Source organism: Crocuta crocuta, unplaced genomic scaffold, assembly GCF_008692635.1.
Source record: "Crocuta crocuta isolate KB4526 unplaced genomic scaffold, BGI_CrCroc_1.0 scaffold229, whole genome shotgun sequence".
Taxonomy (NCBI): Eukaryota; Metazoa; Chordata; class Mammalia; order Carnivora; family Hyaenidae; genus Crocuta; species Crocuta crocuta.
Genome location: NW_027536464.1, coordinates 2,081,471 through 2,087,710, shown reverse-complemented (window position 1 = coordinate 2,087,710; position 6,240 = coordinate 2,081,471). Strand labels below are relative to the sequence as shown.

At 41.0% G+C, this 6,240-nt stretch overlaps 1 pseudogene; it reads right to left on the bottom strand.

Annotated features, from left to right (window-relative positions):
* Positions 1 to 1,211: 1,211 nt before the first annotated feature.
* On the bottom strand, positions 1,212 to 1,672 carry LOC144218669 (small ribosomal subunit protein uS8 pseudogene; annotated as a pseudogene).
* Between the last annotated feature and the right edge of the window lie 4,568 nt (positions 1,673 to 6,240).

Genomic DNA, 6,240 nt, shown 5'->3' with positions numbered 1-6,240 from the left:
TCTTCCTCTCTCTCTCTCTGCCCCTTCGCTGCTCATACTCTGTCTCTCTCTCTCTTAAAAATAAACAAACATTAAAATTTTTTTAAAGTTTAAATTTCATTATATGATACATTTTAAACGTGTTTTGAAATTTACAGGGCATTTTATACATCATTTTCAAATTGGGAATGCTTTAGAAAAATAATGACATTTATAAATGGTTCTTTTATCGGGTATGGGGGTGGGGGAAGATGATAGTAATTTAACTCCCAGTTGTTTAGAACAAGGATTTTTGCTCTTAGGCTTATTTTATTTTATTTATTTTATTTTATTATTTTTAAGTCAAAACTGGAATTTATTTTTTCAAATTTAAATAGAGCTTGATTTAAACCTAAGGACAGAATGTCTTGATAAACATCAAAAAGGAAGAGTTTTTATATTTTATCTTTGAAAAGAAGAATATTACAAGGCCAGTACACTTGAGAATTTTGGTATGACATGGGAAACTTCTTGGACACACAGAAAACAAAGGCATATTTTAAACTGACTGTTTTTCTTTCCTTCTTTGAAGGTTCTTAACAATTGCATGGCTTTTGGACTGTTTACTTTACTTCAAAGTTCTATTTCTCTTAGGGAATTGGATAATTGTGGTAGAGAGGTGGTGAGGCGAAGGGATATTATTTGTTTAAGTATCCTTTAATTCACAGAAATTTTAGCTTCAAACAAATATATTCACACTGTTATTCTTTCTGCCACCAAATACCAAACACATTAAAGCAAAATACTCAGATGCAATTCTTCACATTTTACCAATAAAAGAGGAATGGGTTTTATCGGGTGTTTTTAAATAGAAGTTTGCTTGGAGTTTCCCTTTCCAAATAGTTGATCGTTTTGGAGATCCTCAAATCTATGAGCATTATTTTTATGTCAACAAACTTTTAATGGTGTGTGAATCATACAACTCCAAACTCCTTTTGAAGAAAAATATTCTCACAAACAGAAATTATCTCCCATGTTTAAGGGAGTTGCTTATTGTTATGCATATTTATGTAACTATTCAGTGTCACTACTTGAATAGGAAGATAGATTTTTAAATACAAATAGTTGGGTTCACCTTGTAGAATATAAATTTACCCTGAGGACCGAGTAACGACATTTTAATAATATCCAGGTACTCTAAAGTGAAGGCTTCTATGAGGGTTAATTTTATTTATTTATTTATTTGTTTATTTTTTTCCCAGTGAGGCATTTTATTTGTATGAACGTATTACATCTCTAGAAAAAGAATCCCAGGATTTTCCCTCCTGTGTGTTTTCGTCTTGCTTCTTCATGGTCCATGATGCCAGCTGAGGTTGTCAGTACAATGAAACCAAACTGGCAGGACGGGAGCAGATTATTCTGCCATTTTTCTAGATCTTTGAGTTGTACATCAAACCTGGGGCTGATCACTCCACACTTGATTAACCGGCCTGTGAGATTCACAACAATTTTCCCAGCTCTGTGATCATCGATGATTTCAAATTCGCCAATGTAACCATGCTTCATCATCACAGTCAGAAATCGGACGATGACTTTGGAGCATGGCCTGATAAGAACCTGGCGTTTGCCTCTCTTTTCGGCATTGTTAATGCTCTTGAGCGCGTCTGCCAGGACATTCATGCGCACCATTGTGGCGGCAGGGAAAAATGGTGGAAAGAGGTATGAGGGTTAATTTTAATATAACAGATGTATTCAGGGAAGAGGCCTTTTTTTTTTAAGTTTTCTTACTTTTATGTTTATTTATTTTGAGAGAGAAAGAGAGAGCACAAGCTGGGGAGATGGGCAGAAGAAGAGGGAGAGAGAGAGAATCCCAAGCAGGCTCCACACTCCTAGCAGAGCCTGATGTGGGGCCCAATCTCACGACCACCGCAAGATCATGACCCGAGCCAAGATCAAGAGTTGGATGCTTAACCTCCTGAGCCACCCCGGTGCCCCAGGGAAGAAGTCTTTTTAATCCATTTTTAAAAATTCAGGTGAGGGGCACCTGGATGGCTCAGTAGGTTAAGTGTCCCATTGGCTCAGGTAATGATCTCACTGTTTATGAGTTTGAGCCCCATGTTAGCCTCTGTGCTGACAGCCTGGAGCCTGCTTCGGATTCTGTGTCTCCCTCTCTCTCTGCCCCTCTCCCCACTCTCTCTCTCTCAAAAATCAATAATTAAAAAATTATTTAAATAAAATAAATTTTCAGGTGAAATCGACATACCATAAAATTAACAATTTTAAATAAACAGTTCAGTGGCATTTAGTATATTCATAATCTCTGCCTCTGTCCAGTTCCAAAACATTCCCCAAAGGAAACTCCATATCCATTAAGCAGTCGCTCCTCATTTCCCCTCCTCCCAGCCCTGGTGACAACTAGATGTGCTTCTGTCTCTTTGGATTTACCTATTTTGGATATGTCACGTAAATTAATCACACAATACGTGACCTTTTGTGTCTGCCTGTTTTTCACCTACCATGTTTTTGAAGTTCATCCACATCATGACTTGTATTTTTTAAATATGTTTAATGTGGATGGAATTGCCTCCACTGGTGAACAGAATTCCTTGAACCTTATTTCTAGAATGTTCCCTTCTTTAAAAAAAATTTTTTTTAAATGTTTATTTATTTCTGAGAGACAGAAAGAGACAAAACACGAACAGGGGAGGGACAGAGAGAGAGGGAGACACAGAATCTGAAGCAGGCTCCAGGCTCTGACACAGGGCTCAAACTCACAAACCGTGAGATCATGACCTGAGCGGAAGCCAGTCGTTTAACCAACTGAGTCACCCACGTGTCCCTAGAATGTTCCCTTCTAAGAGCAGAGGGCTGAGTGATGATGCCTAGAAGACTTAACTTATTTTACCACAATTAAAAAATAAATCTACCTATTTTATATTCAAGTAATCTGATAAAAGAATTCCTGGCATGTCCAGAGGGAGGAAATTCTGAGCTTACAAAACAACCAACAGGAATGGATTTAGGTATACGGGTTGCCAGGCAGTGGATGCAATGGTCCTCCCTCGGGAAGAAAGGTGTTACTAGGCCAGCTTTTGGAAGTGCTGGCAGTCGACAGCTCCCTTCCTGGACAACTTCAACCAGAGACAGCAGCCTCAGCCAAGGTCATGTTCTCTTCCTTGGTGGCCCTCATCCAGAGGATGATTATCATGGGGCTGGAAACTACCTTCTCATACTTCGCCATGAAATCTCTATAGGGCTGAGGTCTGGTCCTGCTCTCTCTCTTCCACAGGTGTTGATTCCATGGGTGCTCCCTGCTAAACCTTGGTGACATCCAGTCATTTTACTCCCTGATGTGACTTCTCCGGAAATAGGAGGCATGTTAGCTGTCCATCCAGGGTCATTTAGGGTGACTGATAATGCTGAGGTCGGCTGGGGACACTGGCTTAAGAACTTGTCAGTTTTCTATAAGGAAGACCATACCGTCTAACTCTCTATTTAGCTCATAAATAGGCTCTTCATAAATTAAACATAACTTCATGCAAACTCTGGGTTCACTAGCTCTTTTTCTGTTTTCATATATTTATTCCACATATTTATTAAGTGCCTACTATGTGCCTACACTGTTCTAGATGTTGTGGTACAGAATACCCTTCCATACTGAGTCCCTAGCACGGATCTGCACTGTTCTAGGTGCTGAGGATATTGCAAAGAACAAAACAAAGTTCTTGTCTTTATGGGTGGAACCCACATTCTAGTTCACCATTGTATCCCCAGTACCTGGCTCAATAAATATTTGTTGAGTGACTGTACGAATGACATCGGCTTGAACTACGTGGTTGCAAGCAGAGCTTTGCTGTGGAAGGCACTCATGATGTGCTGTCATAGCTTAAGTATTTTGGTTTTCTCATATTTCCTGCCCTGCATATGCCTTTTCCTCCAACTCTCAGGAGTTGTCAATAGATTTTTAAAGTATACTAGTTGTTTTCAAAGAAGATTCTAGAGTTTTTCCTGCCGTGGAGAAATCTGACAACGTGGGCCAGCAGTTCAGCCTTGAAAACAAGCCTCTGATGGTCTGTGAGTCACCGTTTGCCCCAGGGGACTGCTACTCACAACGTCAGGTGCCCAGGGGTTCTTGGTAAATGTCAGATGTTGCTGTTTGTGGTGGGTGGTGTTGGTGTCAACTTAGGGGCAGTAGGAACAATCTAGCATCACTCTAAAAAAAGGAATATTCGCTGTTCTCCTGCGAATGAGGTCTGAAACAGGAAACAGGGTCACCAAGACGTGGTCTCAGCTACTCGGAAGCTGCAGCTCGAGGGTTTGGTGACACCGTTATTCCTCTCCAAGATCCAATTTACCAAAAAACAGGGAAATCACGCAGGTGGTTAACTTCTGGGAAGATGAGCAGCTACAAAAACACAGATAAAACAATCCTTTAAAAAACTGATAAATAGAATACTCACATCAGTTAATACGAATGAGATACTCTTATATGCCCTAATTGGATAGGCGACTTATGATTAAATGGAAAAAGCCGGCAGATTAACGTGTGCCTTTTATATTATTAAAACAAAAACTACCAAAAATTATGACACACACAGTGATGCTATATAGACATCACAGAGGCACATAAGTGCATGTGTGTCTAGAAAAAGATTGGTACCATACTGATAACAAGGTTACCCTGGAGACGGTAGAAAGTGCACGAGACTGTGGGTCATGGTCAGAAGGAACGTACACTGTACTATTTCAACTTTTTTAGAGGAGCATTTCATTTATACGTTTTAAAATTTAAAATTAATTTTAAAAGAAAAATATTAATTATTGTTAGAGCAAACAGTATACGTGATTCTCGGTAAGGCAAAGGACATTAACCTCCTGATCACATTTGTTCAGTGGATGTGGTTCCACGGCTTTCTAGAATATCTTGTCTGAAACAGACCACATAAAAGATGGCCACGCAATGCAGAGGTACAAATGCAATAAGAAGTATTGTCGTAGGTAAGCCCAATAATATTGGAATCCACATTTGCCTAATAGGCCTATATTGAATTTAATCAATAGTATGTGGGGCGTCTGGGTGACTCAGTCAGGTAAGCGTCAGACTTCAGCTCAGGTCATGATCTTGCAGTTCGTGAGTTCAATACCCCACATCGGACTCTCTGCTGTCAGCTCGGAGCCTGCTTCAGATCTCTGCCCCTCCCTTGCTTGCACTCTCTCTCTCTCTCAAAAATAAATAAACATTAAAAAAAAAATAGTTGTTGGGGTTATTACTGAGGATGACCAGCCTTGGCTAACTGAAATGTAACACAGAGATCTCTGGTGGGCTGAAGCTACATTTGGGAGGGTTTTGGGAGGGGTGTAGGTCTCTTGGAATGAGGAGGCCTGCCTAACCCCCCTGCCTGCAGAATGCTGGTGGGGGGGCCAGTGGCCCTCCCAGGTGTTTCTGCAGTCCTTGGGGAACTCTGTTATCTATACATTGTATTCTAAGTTTAGCAGAACGTTAGGACCCTAGACCCTTGCTGCATACCTCTGATTTAATTGGTCTCTTGTGATTGTTCACCTTTAAGTTGTGTGCTCTTTGTTCCCTGCACGCCTGGAATGTCATAACGCTCTCGGTGGTGCACAAACCCACTAAGATTTATGATTAACCTGACACTGCAATAAACAAGAATACGAGTGAGGCAAATGAGGTCTTCGTCCGCAAAGGTTGACCCCCCATGCCTCCTCCTCGCTTTCCCAGCAAAGTATGAAGTAACCTTTCATCTGTTGGTGCAGGGTTTGCTGGCCGTTCCTGGCAAGAGGTGCCGCACGTGAGGAATTGAGACTGACCTGAACGGATGCTCGAAAATGGAAGTCTGTGCAGTAAGTCATTGGCTTCTCTTCCGAGAACAGCCAAATTCTGGAACTTCTCAGGCTTGGGTGTTTGTTTTCCTTTTCTCTTTACTCTCTCGCGTTCATATTAAGACTTTCTACATGGGGCAGACTCTATCTACTGAGCAAAGGCAATATATCGAGGTCCTAAAGCAGTTACTTAAAGCCAACGGGGCAAATATAAATGAGGAACAATCACAGCATATGCTTCAGGTTGTCTTAGATATTAATCCATGGGTTCCCGAAAACGGCACCCTAGATGTGGAAGTCTGGGAACGTGTCTGTGCAAATCTGAAACAGAAACATAAACTCCTTCTTTCTGCTCTAACAACGTGGGGGTTAGTGCAAACAGCTTTGGCTCCTTTACATATGAATGTTCTTCTTAATGCATCCCTCCCCCCCCCCCCCCCC